The sequence below is a fragment of the Ranitomeya imitator genome, chromosome 3 (assembly GCF_032444005.1).
Source record: "Ranitomeya imitator isolate aRanImi1 chromosome 3, aRanImi1.pri, whole genome shotgun sequence".
NCBI lineage: Eukaryota > Metazoa > Chordata > Amphibia > Anura > Dendrobatidae > Ranitomeya > Ranitomeya imitator.
The window spans coordinates 486,010,078-486,024,503 of record NC_091284.1 but is presented as its reverse complement, the minus strand read 5'-3'; positions in this window follow the sequence as shown (position 1 = coordinate 486,024,503).

Here is a 14,426-nt window from a genome sequence, read left to right as displayed (position 1 = left end):
CTGATCTAAAGTTAGGGTTGTGGTTATGGTTGGGATTACGACTAGGTTTGTGGTTAGGGTTGTGTTGGGGTTAGGGTTGTGGTTAGGGTTGGGATTAGGGTTAGGGTTGTAGTTAGAATTGGGGGGTTTCCACTGTTTACGTACATCAGGGGGTCTCCAAACGCAACATGGCGCCACCATTAATCCCAGCCAATCTTGCGTTCAAAAAGTCAAATGGTGCTCCCTCCCCTCTGAGCCCTGCCATGCACCCAAACAGTGGCTTTTCCCCCAGATATGGGTTATCGGCGTACTCAGGAGAAATTGCACAACAAATTTTGTGAAAATAAAAAAAAATCCAAAGTAAATTTTTTGTGAAAAAAGTTCATTTTTTCTTTTCACATTGCTTTAGTTCTCGTGAAGCACCTGAAGGGTTAATGAACTTCTTGAATGTGGTTTTGCGCACCTTGAGGGGTGCAGTGTTTAGAATGTTGTCACTTTTGGGTATTTTCTTTTATATTGACCCCCTAAAGTCACTTCAAATGTGAGGTGGTCACTAAAAAAAGGTTTTGTAAATTTTGTTGGAAAAATGAGAAATCGCTGGTCAAATTTTAACCCTTATAACTTCCTAACAAAAAAAAATGTTGTTTCCAAAATTGTGCTGATGTAAAGTAGACATGTGGGATATTTAGTAACTATTTTGTGTGACACCATTCTCTGATTTAAGGGCATAAAAATTCAAAGTTTGAAAATTGGAACATTTTCAAAATTCTTGCCATATTTCCATTTTTTTCATAAATAAACGCAAGTCATATCAAAAAATTTGTACCGCTAACATGAAGTACAATTTGTCAAGAAAAAAAAAGTCTGAGAATCAGTGGGATCCGTTAAAGCGTTTCAAAGCTATAACCTCATAAAGTGACAGTGGTCAGAATTGTAAAAATTGGCTCTGTCACTAAGGGCTTAAAGGGAACCTGTCACCACCCCTCCCCCCCCATTGGCGTTTTTAACTAAAAGAGCCAACTTGTGCAGCACTAATGCTGCATTCTGTCAAGGTGGCTCTTTTTTGGGGGGTCCCTTCCAACGCTGCAATATCACTTTTTATAATTTGCCCGCCATAACTTTAGTCTGTCCGGGGTGCACGTCTTTCCCCCCCGAACACAAAGGCCACCCATCCATTACTCAGCCCCTCTGCCTTCATTAACGTCCCCGGCGCCTGCGCTGTAAGTTCCTTTTGTGTCCGTGGGAAAAAGACGCTCCCCGGACAGTCAAAAGTTATGGCGGGCAAATTATAAAAAGTAATATTGCAGCGTTGGCAGGGCCCCCCAAAAAAGGAGTCACCTTCACAGAATGCAGCGATAGTGCTGCACAAAGTGGCTCTTTTAGTTCACGCCGGGGGGGTGACAGGTTCCCTTTAATCTTTATTTTCAGTTTGTAGTTAATGATATGCTCGTGCACTAAGGTGTGTCTGGAGGGAGTCTTCATGTGGTGTTCTGATTACCTGTTCATAATGCAGACTGCTGACAGGTCACTGCTCCCTCACTGACCTGCCCCCTAGTTTACATAATGAAAATCTGTACATATTAAAAAAAAAAACTTTCTGCAGGCTGGTGCCAGCCGTGTCATCTGCTGTGCAGCATAATCACATATTTTGTGTGCTAGTAATCTATAATATAACGCTGGGAGCGTCACTCTGTCCGAAGCCTTTATAGACTGCGCAAACGCCGGCGCTGTCTGGGCCCCACAGAGTGACGCTCCCAGGAGATCGCGGTATGCGTAAGCACTGAACGCACACTGCGATCTCCAACAGAGAAGCAGGGACCGCCAGGAGGGTAAGTATCGGCTATAGTCACCTGGCCCCGTTCCACCGCTGCGCGCCGCCATCTTCCGGGTCCTCTGCCTGTGACGTTCAGTTCAGATGGCGCGATGACGCGCTTAATGCGCGCCGCCCTCTGACTGACCAGTCACAGCCAGAGGAGCCTGAAGATGGCGGCGCGCAGCGGTGGAACGGGGCCAGGTGAATATAGCAAGTGCTGGGGGGCCCGAACTAGCGGCGATACCGGCACCTGACCCACACAGTGCGCCGGTGTCCCCACCTGCTCAGGCCCCCCAGCACTTGGCGCCCAGCGACGATAGGCGAGTATGGTATTTTTTTTTCATATATTGCAGCAGCATACAGGGCATATACCATGGAGCATCTTATGGGGCCATAAACCATAATGGAGCAGTGTACGGGGGGCATATAATATGGAGCATCTTATGGGGGCCATCAACCATAATGGAGCAGTGTACGGGGGCATACACTATGGAGCATCTTATGGGGGCCATAAACCATAATGGAGCAGTGTACGGGGCATATACCATGGAGCATCTTATGGGGGCCATAAACCATAATGGAGCAGTGTACGGGGGCATACACACTAGAGCATCTTATGGGGCCATAAACCATAATGGAGCAGTGTACGGGGGCATACACTATGGAGCATCTTATGGGGCCATAAACCATAATGGAGCAGTGTACGGGGGCATATAATACCATGGAGCATCTTATGGGGGCCATAAACCATAATGGAGCAGTGTACGGGGGCATATACAATGGAGCATCTTATGGGGCCATAAACCATAATGGAGCAGTGTACGGGGGTATATACCATGGAGCATCTTATGGGGCCATAAACCATAATGGAGCAGTGTACGGGGGCATATACAATGGAGCATCTTATGGGGCCATAAACCATAATGGAGCAGTGTACAGGGGCATACACTATGGAGCATCTTATGGGGCCATAAACCATAATGGAGCAGTGTACGGGGGCATATACCATGGAGCATCTTATGGGGCCATAAACCATAATGGAGCAGTGTACGGGGGCATATACAATGGAGCATCTTATGGGGGCCATAAACCATAATGGAGCAGTATACGGGGGCATATACCATGGAGCATCTTATGGGGGCCATAAACCATAATGGAGCAGTGTATGTGGGCATATACCATGGAGCATCTTATGGGGGCCATAAACCTTTATGGAACAGCGTACGGGGACATATTCTGTGGAGCATCTTATGGGGGCCATCAACCTTTATGGAGCAGTGTACGGGGCATATACTATGGAGCATCTTATGGGGGCCATAAACCTTTATGGAGCAGCGTATGCGGCATATGGATGGGAGCAGCAAATTAAAGAACGGTGGCGCAGGATGGGAGCAGCACATGACAGAACGGGGGGCGCAGGATGGGAGCAGCACATGTCAGAATGGAGGCGCAGGATGGGTGCAGCACATGTCAGAATGGAGGCGCAGGATGGGAGCAGCACATGACAGGATGGGGACGCAGGATGGGTGCAGCACATGACAGGATGGGGGCGCAGGATGGGTGCAGCACATGTCAGAATGGAGGCGCAGGATGGGAGCAGCACATGACAGGATGGGGACGCAGGATGAAGCAGCACATGACAGTATGGGGGCGCAGGATGGGAGCAGCACATGACAGGATGGGGGCGCAGGATGGAGCAGCACATGACAGGATGGGGGCGCAGGATGGAGCAGCACATGACAGGATGGGGGCGCAGGATGGAGCAGCACATGACAGGATGGGGGCGCAGGATGGGTGCAGCACATGACAGGATGGGGGCGCAGGATGGGTGCAGCACATGACAGAATGGGGGCGCAGGATGGGTGCAGCACATGACAGGATGGGGGCGCAGGATGGGTGCAGCACATGACAGAATGGGGGCGCAGGATGGGTGCAGCACATGACTGGATGGGGACGCAGGATGGAGCAGCACATATCAGGATGGAGACCATATACCAATATAAATGCTCGCCACCCGGGCGTAGAACGGGTTCAATAGCTAGTACATTATATTCAGGATATTCAGCTAGGAAAAAAGAAGAAAAAAAATCAGTTTGAAAATGGTGCCCGCATGTGCATTAGCTGCTATTCGTGTCTATAGCTGCGATCCGATAGCTGCTACTGTGCATGCACCGGTGGTACAATCTTACTGGAGAAGAAAAAAATTCCTCCAAGATGGCGCCGCCGACACCTATGTCCTAGCAGCTCAGAGATAGGCGAGGAGGGAGCAGTGACCTGTCAGCAGTCTGCATTATGAATACCTAATCAGAGCACCACCTGAAGACCCCACACAGGCCGCCCCGAAGCACGAGCATATCATTAACTCACAACTGAAAATAAAGATTAATCAACAACCACAAGACGGATTTCATCACCCAATGTATCATTGTAATCAGTATAACAGCGCCGCCCTGACACTGTCTGTAGGTTACTGTGCATGATCATGCTGACAGGTTCCCTTTAATGTCTCTTTTAGTTTGTTAATTAACTCCTAAGTGTCTCTGCCATGTCTGTCAATGATACCCCTGGATCATCCTGAAAACATATTTTAATTGTGTGAGCCACGTCTGTTCGCAGGCTTTGTAGTCCATGTTGAGACTAGATTTAGCTGCTGTGAAAAACACAGAGAAGATTAGAATTATAATAATAATAATAATAATAATAATTTTTATTTATATAGCGCCAACATATTCCGCAGCGCTTTACAAATTATAGAGGGGACTTGTACAGACAATAGACATTACAGCATAACAGAAATACAGTTCAAAACAGATACCAGGAGGAGTGAGGGCCCTGCTCGCAAGCTTACAAACTATGGGGAAAAGGGGAGACACGAGAGGTGGATGGTAACAATTGCTTTAGTTATTCGGACCAGCTATAGTGTAAGGCTCAGGTGTTCATGTAAAGCTGCATGAACCAGTTACCTGCCTAAGTATGTAGCAGTACAGACACAGAGGGCTAATACTGCATAAAGTGTATGAGAACATGATGCGAGGAACCTTTTTTTTTTTTTTTATTATAAATAGGCCACACAGGGATCGTTAGGTTAATGCATTGAGGCGGTAGGCCAGTCTGAACAAATGAGTTTTTAGGGCACGCTTAAAACTGTGGGGATTGGGGATTAATCGTATTAACCTAGGTAGTGCATTCCAAAGAATCGGCGCAGCACGTGTAAAGTCTTGGAGACGGGAGTGGGAGGTTCTGATTATTGAGGATGCTAACCTGAGGTCATTAGCGGAGCGGAGGGCACGGGTAGGGTGGTAGACTGATACCAGGGAGGAGATGTAGGGTGGTGCTGAGCCATGGAGTGCTTTGTGGATGAGGGTAGTAGTTTTGTACTGGATTCTGGAGTGGATGGGTAGCCAGTGTAATGACTGGCACAGGGTAGAGGCATCGGTGTAACGGTTGAGGAGGAATATGATCCTGGCTGCAGCATTCAGGACAGATTGGAGCGGGGAGAGTTTTGCAAGAGGGAGACCGATTAGTAGAGAGTTACAATAGTCCAGACGAGAATGAATAAGTGAAACAGTAAGAGTTTTTGCAGAGTCGAAAGTAAGAAAAGGGCGAATTCTAGAAATGTTTTTGAGATGCAGGTAAGAAGAGCGAGCCAGTGATCGGATGTAGGGGGTGAATGAAAGGTCAGAATCAAGGATGACCCCAAGGCAGCGGGCATGTTGCTTTGGAGTAATGGTGGAACCGCACACGGAGATGGCAATGTCAGGCAAAGGTAGGTTAGTAGAGGGAGAGAACACGAGGAGTTCAGTTTTTGACAGGTTTAGTTTCAGATAGAGGGAGGACATGATGTTAGAGACAGCGGTAAGACAATCACTGGTGTTTTCTAAAAAGGTCGGTGTGATATCGGGAGCAGAAGTGTATAATTGGGTGTCGTCAGCATAGAGATGGTACTGGAAACCAAATCTACTGATTGTTTGTCCAATAGGGGCAGTATACAACGAGAAGAGTAGGGGGCCTAGGACTGATCCTTGAGGAACCCCAACAGTAAGGGGAAGGTGAGAGGAGGAGGAACCAGCAAAACATACAGTGAAGGATCGGTCAGAGAGATAGGAGGAGAACCAGGAGAGAACGGTGTCCTTGAGGCCGATGGAGCGGAGCATAGTGAGGAGGAGCTGATGATCCACAGTGTCGAATGCTGCAGAGAGATCCAAGAGAATTAGCATGGAGTAGTGACCATTAGATTTAGCTGTTAGTAGGTCATTAGAGACTTTAATGAGGGCAGTTTCAGTAGAGTGTAATTATATACAGATACAGACTGCGGGAGCAGGGAGGTGGATAGCAGAGTGCAAACTACGGGAGCAGAGAGGGTGGCATCTTACGGGTTGTTTTTACCCAGAGTTCTTTTATGCCCGGGCTGTATTGGACTGCGGGGCTTTTTTGTGCCATCCATTTTATTTTTGCCATAGAGAAGCCCTTTGGGTTTACCATGTACAGTATATATTAATCTGGAGGGAAACAGATTTCAGTTAAAAACCCTGCAGTAAAGGGTTTGGGTGTGACAGTGTGGAGTTTGTAAGGTGCCGAGCAAACGGCTATGCAAAAGATCAGCCTATGTGATGGAGCACAGCACCAAGCAGAGCTAACTCCTGGCACTTCGCACCATTATACGGTGGTGCAGTCGCCCTCAGCAACCACTTGCATTTATGGACTGTCTTGTTTCCCGGCTGCAATCCGGAGGATACCGTTTGTTTTGTTTGCAAGTTTTGGACATTAAACCTGTGTTTACTTTCATCTCTCCTGGGTCCCTGCCTCTTCACTGCACAGTGAGGACACCACTGCACTACAGCACATACACTTTTACGGTGAAGCAAGCACTTCTTCCTCTTTCTAACATTGGCAAATCAATCAGCAGTGAAGAAAGAAGACTGTTTGTCAATGCTGTTGAGGAAGCATGTTCTTCTTTACCCTGTGTGTTTTTGTCTGCCTCTGTCAGCATCAAAAGTGGGAAGAAGTACACAACTCCTGTGAAATCACTCTGATAATGCCCATTTGGACTTAAAAAAAACAACTGCTTAAGTGCCAAAACCCTGCAACACAGAGGCGAATATATATATATATATATATATATATATATATATATATATATATATATATATATTTATATATATATATGTATATATATATATATATATATATATATATATATATATATATACTAGATGGGGGCCCGATTCTAACGCATCGGGTATTCTAGAATATGCATGTCCATGTAGTATATTGCCCAGCCACGTAGTATATTGCCTAGTCACGTAGTATATTGCCCAGCCACGTAGTATATTGCACAGCCCACATAGTATATTGCCCAGCCACGTAGTATATTGCTCAGCCACATAGTATATTGCCCAGCCACGTAGTATATTGCACAGCCCACGTAGTATATTGCCCAGTCATGTAGTATATTGCCCAGTCACGTAGTATATTGCCCAGCCACGTAGTATATTGCCCAGTCACGTGGTATATTGCCCAGTGACGTAGTGTATTGGCCAGCTACATAGTATATTGCCCAGCCACATATGTCACAGGTTAAAAAATAAACATATACTCACCTTCCGAGGGCCCATTGTAGTTCAGTCACATGACCGTGACATCATGGCAGGTCTTTCTTGCGCAGGCGCGCAGGACCTGTGATGACGTCGCGGTCACATGACCGTGACGTCATAGCAGGTCCTTCTCGTGCAGGGCCTGTGATGACGTCGCGGTCACATGACCATGACGTCATGGCAAGTCCTCCCATACCATCCTTGGCACCGGAACCTGCCTCTTGTATGGAGCGGTCACCGGAGCGTCGCGAAAGGTGAGTATATAATGATTTTTTTTTTATTATTATTTTTAGCATTAGATGTTTTTACTATTGACGCTGCATAGGGAGCATCAATAGTAAAAACTTGGTCATACAGGGTTAATAGCAGCAGTAACGGAGTGAGTTACCCGCGGCATAATGCGATCCGTTACCGCTAGCAATAACCCTGTGTGAGCGGTGAATGCGGGGAGTATGGAGGGGGCGCCGGGCGCTGACTGCAGGGGAGAAGGGAGGGACTAATCGGACTGTGACCATCGCTGATTGGTCGCGGCAGCCATGACAGGCAGCTGGCGAGACCAATCAGTGACTTGGATTCCATGAGAGACAGAGGCCGCGACCAATGAATATCTGTGACACACAGAAGGACAGACAGAAAGACGGAAGTGACCCTTAGACAATTATATAGTAGATATATATATATATATAGCAGGGCTGGACTGGCCATCGGGCAGTTCTGGCATTTGCCAGAGGGGCCGCCCCTTGCCGTGGGCCGCTCTGCAGGAGCCCCTTTGATGTGGTGACAGGAGCCGCTCATGAGAAGGAGGCGTGGCCTCAAACAGCCTTTTCATGTGAGCAGGAGCAGTGCTGGGGGATAATTTACATACACACCTCTCCTGGAGGCCGCGCATGATCCACATCTGCACCACAGCTGCTGTCTGTAGCACCGAGCCAATGAAATCAAGCAGGGGAGCTACAGAAACCAATGAGAGGAGTTGGGCGGGGCCAGTGCTGTGAGGAGAAAAAGACTATGGAAGATTCCAGCACTGAGCTCCACCAATAGCAGCTGCAGCTTTCCCTCCTCTGCTGTATCAGTGCTGGAGGATGCAGGGCTGAGAGAGGGTCAGTGCTGGAGGATGCAGGGCTGAGAGAGGGTCAGTGCTAGAGGATGCAGGGCTGAGAGAGGGTCAGTGCTGGAGGATGCAGGGCTTAGAGAGGATCAGTGCTGGAGGACGCAGGGCTGAGAGAGGGTCAGTGCTGGAGGATGCAGGGCTGAGAGAGGGTCAGTGCTGGAGGATGCAGGGCTTAGAGAGGATCAGTGATGGAGGATGCAGGGCTGAGAGAGGGTCAGTGCTGGAGGATGCAGGGCTGAGAGAGGGTCAGTGCTGGAGGATGCAGGGCTTAGAGAGGGTCAGTGCTGGAGGATGCAGGGCTTAGAGAGGATCAGTGATGGAGGATGCAGGGCTTAGAGAGGGTCAGTGCTGGAGGATGCAGGGCTTAGAGAGGGTCAGTGCTGGAGGATGCAGGGCTTAGAGAGGGTCAGTGCTGGAGGATGCAGGGCTTAGGGTCAGTGCTGGAGGATGCAGGGCTGAGAGAGGATCAGTGATGGAGGATGCAGGGCTTAGAGAGGGTCAGTGCTGGAGGATGCAGGGCTTAGGGTCAGTGCTGGAGGATGCAGGGCTTAGAGAGGATCAGTGATGGAGGATGCAGGGCTTAGAGAGGGTCAGTGCTGGAGGATGCAGGGCTTAGAGAGGGTCAGTGCTGGAGGATGCAGGGCTTAGGGTCAGTGCTGGAGGATGCAGGGCTGAGAGAGGGTCAGTGCTGGAGGATGCAGGGCTGAGAGAGGGTCAGTGCTGGAGGATGCAGGGCTGAGAAGTGCTGGAGGATGCAGGGCTGAGAGAGGGTCAGTGCTGGAGGATGCAGGGCTTAGAGAGGGTCAGTGCTGGAGGATGCAGGGCTTAGAGAGGATCAGTGCTGGAGGATGCAGGGCTTAGAGAGGACGGCTCAGGCCCATGTGTGCAACCACTGCCCTAGCAACGGACCTAAAATCCCCTGCTCCTAGGAAGTATCATCAGATGAAGAAATCCTACTGCCTGCAGACAGGAGTAAGTATATAGGTGTATGCTCAATGTGTAAAGGGTGTATATGTGTAAGTCATGTGTCTGTAGTTTGAGTATATATATATACGTACTGTGTATATATATCTATATATGTATATACTGTATATGCACCTTATGTGTCTGTATATGTAGTGTGTGTGTATGTATGTATGTATGTATATATATATATATATATATATTTTATATACTAGATGGTGGCCCGATTCTAACGCATCGGGTATTCTTGAATATATATTTATGTATGTATATAGCAGCCACATAGTATATAGCACAGGCCACGTAGTATATAGGAGCCATGTAGTATATAGCAGACAAATACTACGTGGCCTGTGCTATATACTATGTGGCTGCTATATACATACATATTGTAGAATACCCGATCCGTTAATACAGGCCACGCTATATATACAGTGGGGCAAAAAAGTATTTAGTCAGTCAGCAATAGTGCAAGTTCCACCACTTAAAAAGATGAGAGGCGTCTGTAATTTACATCATAGGTAGACCTCAACTATGGGAGACAAACTGAGAAAAAAAAATCCAGAAAATCACATTGTCTGTTTTTTTAACATTTTGTTTGCATATTATGGTGGAAAATAAGTATTTGGTCAGAAACAAAATTTCATCTCAATACTTTGTAATATATCCTTTGTTGGCAATGACAGAGGTCAAACGTTTTCTGTAAGTCTTCACAAGGTTGCCACACACTGTTGTTGGTATGTTGGCCCATTCCTCCATGCAGATCTCCTCTAGAGCAGTGATGTTTTTGGCTTTTCGCTTGGCAACACGGACTTTCAACTCCCTCCAAAGGTTTTCTATAGGGTTGAGATCTGGAGACTGGCTAGGCCACTCCAGGACCTTGAAATGCTTCTTACGAAGCCACTCCTTCGTTGCCCTGGCGGTGTGCTTTGGATCATTGTCATGTTGAAAGACCCAGCCACGTTTCATCTTCAATGCCCTTGCTGATGAAAGGAGGTTTGCACTCAAAATCTCACGATACATGGCACCATTCATTCTTTCATGTACCCGGATCAGTCATCCTGGCCCCTTTGCAGAGAAACAGCCCCAAAGCATGATGTTTCCACCACCATGCTTTACAGTAGGTATTGTGTTTGATGGATGCAACTCAGTATTCTTTTTCCTCCAAACACGACAAGTTGTGTTTCTACCAAACAGTTCCAGTTTGGTTTCATCAGACCATAGGACATTCTCCCAAAACTCCTCTGGATCATCCAAATGCTCTCTAGCAAACTTCAGACGGGCCCGGACATGTACTGGCTTAAGCAGTGGGACACGTCTGGCATTGCAGGATCTGAGTCCATGGTGGCGTAGTGTGTTACTTATGGTAGGCCTTGTTACATTGGTCCCAGCTCTCTGCAGTTCATTCACTAGGTCCCCCCGCGTGGTTCTGGGATTTTTGCTCACCGTTCTTGTGATCATTCTGACCCCACGGGGTGGGATTTTGCGTGGAGTCCCAGATCGAGGGAGATTATCAGTGGTCTTGTATGTCTTCCATTTTCTAATTATTGCTCCCACTGTTGATTTCTTCACTCCAAGCTGGTTGGCTATTGCAGATTCAGTCTTCCCAGCCTGGTGCAGGGCTACAATTTTGTTTCTGGTGTCCTTTGACAGCTCTTTGGTCTTGACCATAGTGGAGTTTGGAGTCAGACTGTTTGAGGGTGTGCACAGGTGTCTTTTTATACTGATAACAAGTTTAAACAGGTGCCATTAGTACAGGTAATGAGTGGAGGAAAGAGGAGACTCTTAAAGAAGTTGTTACAGGTCTGTGAGAGCCAGAAATCTTGATTGTTTGTTTCTGACCAAATACTTATTTTCCACCATAATATGCAAAAAAATGATAAAAAAACAGACAATGTGATTTTCTGGATTTTTTTTTCTCAGTTTGTCTCCCATAGTTGAGGTCTACCTATGATGTAAATTACAGACGCCTCTCATCTTTTTAAGTGGTGGAACTTGCACTATTGCTGACTGACTAAATACTTTTTTGCCCCACTGTATATCAGTGGCCAGGCAGTATATAACACAACCACTATATAACAGCCCACGCAGTATACAGCAGCCACGCAGCATATAACACAGGCCACGCAGTATATAACACTGGCCACGTAATATATAGCACAGCCCACGCAGTATATAGCAGTCACGTAGTATATAACACTGCCCACGCAGTATATAGCAGCCACGTAGTATATAACACTGCCCACGCAGTATATAACAGTGGCCACGTAGTATATAGCACAGAGTATAGAACTTAGCCCACGTAGTATATAGCACAGCCACGTAGTATATAACACTGCCCACGCAGTATAGAGCAGCCACGTAGTATATAACACTGCCCACGCAGTATATAACAGTGGCCACGTAGTATATAGCACAGGCCACGCAGTACATAACACAGCCCACATAGTATCTAACACTGCCTATGTAGTATACAGGACAGAGCCACGCGGTATGCAACACAGCCCACGTAGTATACAGCAGTGTGTGCACCATATCCCTGTTAAAAAAAAATTAAAATAAAAAATAGTTCTATACTCACCCCCTGGGATCCACCGAAGCTCCGGCGATACGCGCACAGCTGCCGCCATCTTCCATTCACAGGATGCATTGCGAAATTACCCAAAATTGGGTAATTTCGCAATGCATCGCCGGGAACGGAAGATGGCGGCAGGCGCGTGCGGCTCGGCGGACTACGGAGGGTGAGTATAGCAGGTTTTTTGTTTTTTTATTATTTTTAACATTACATTTTTTTACTATTGATGCCGCATAGGCAGCATCAATAGTAAAAAGTTGGGGACACACAGGGTTAACAGTAGCGGTTACGGAGTGCGTTACCCGCGGCATAACACGGTCCGTTACCACCGGCATTAACCCTGTGTGAGCGGTGACCGGAGGGGAGTGTGCGGGCGCCGAGCGCTGACTGCGGGGAGTAAGGAGCGGCCATTTTCTTCCAGACTGTGCCCGTCGCTGATTGGTCGCGGCAAAACAGCCACGACCAATCAGCAACTTGGATTTCCATGACAGACAGAGGCCGTGACCAATGAATATGTGTGACAGACAGACAGAAGGACAGACGGAAGTTACCCTTAGACAATTATATAGTAGATATCTATATATATAATTGTCTAAGGGTTTTTCCGTCTGTCTGTCTGTCCTGGAAATCCCGCGTCTCTGATTGGTCGAGGCCGCCAGGCCTCGACCAATCAGCGACGGGCACAGCGACGATGATGTCATAAAGGACGTAGACATCCCGTGACTGATTGGTCGATGCCGCCAGGCCTCGACCAATCAGCAACGGGCACAGTATCGACGTAGAAATCCCGCGTCTCTGATTGGTAGAGGCCGCCAGGCCTCGACCAATCAGCGACGGGCACAGCGACGATGATGTCATAAAGGACGTAGACATCCCAAGACTGATTGGTCGATGCCGCCAGGCCTCGACCAATCAGCAACGGGCACAGTATCGACGTAGATGTCATAATGGTTGCCATGGCGATGATGATGTCATAAAGGTTGCCTCGACCAATCAGCGACGGGCACAATCTGCCGCGAATTCTGGAATCATCATTGTCCATATACTACGGGGACATTCGTATTCTGGAATACCCGATGCGTTAGAATCGGGCCACAATCTAGTCTATATATATAATTGTCTAAGGGTTTTTCCGTCTGTCTGTCTGTCCTGGAAATCCCGCGTCTCTGATTGGTCGAGGCCGCCAGGCCTCGACCAATCAGCGACGGGCACAGTATCGACGTAGAAACCCGCGTCTGTGATTGGTCGAGGCTGCCAGGCCTCGACCAATCAGCGACCGGTACAGTGACGATGATGTCATAAAGAACGTAGACATCCCGCATCTGATTGGTCGAGGCCTCCATGCCTCGACCAATCAGCAACGGGCACAGTATCGACGTAGATGTCATAATGGTTGCCATGGCAACGATGATGTCATAAAGGTTGCCTCGACCAATCAGCGACGGGCACAGTCTGCCGCGAATTCTGGAATCATCATTGTCCATATACTACGGGGACATGCATATTCTAGAATACCCGATGCGTTAGAATCGGGCCACAATCTAGTATATATATAATTGTCTAAGGGTTTTTCTGTCTGTCTGTCCTGGAAATCTCACGTCTCTGCCAATCAGCGACGGGCACAGCATGGCGACGATGATGTCATAAAGGTTGCCTCGACCAATCAGCGACGGGCACAGTCTGCCGCGAATTCGCCTCGACCAATCAGCGACGGGCACAGTATCGACGTAGATGTCATAATGGTTGCCATGGCGACAATGATGTCATAAAGGTTGCCTCGACCAATCAGCGACGGGCACAGTCTACCGCGAATTCTGGAATCATTATTGTCCATATACTACAGGGACATGCATATTCTAGAATACCCGATGCGTTAGAATCGGGCCACAATCTAGTATATATATATATATGTATATATATATATGCATATACAGTTATATGAAAGAGTTTGGGCACCCCTATTAATCTTAAGCTTAATGTTTTATAAAAATTGTTTTTTTTTTGCAACAGCTATTTCAGTTTAATATATCTAATAACTGTTGGACACAGTAATGTTTCTGCCTTGAAATGAGGTTTATTGTACTAACAGAGAATGTGCAATCTGCATTCAAACAAAATTTGACAGGTGCATAATGGGCACCCCACCAGAAGAGTGACATTTATATTTAGTAGATCCTCCTTTTGCAAAAATAACAGCCTCTAGTCGCTTCCTGTAGCTTTTAATGAGTTCCTGGATCCTGGATGAAGATATTTTTGACCATTCCTCTTTACAAAACAATTCCAGTTCAGTTAAGTATTGATGGTCGCCGAGCATAGACAGATCTCTTCAATGATCCTATAGATGTTCAATGATATTCAGGTCTGTGGACTGGGATGGCCATTCCAGAACAG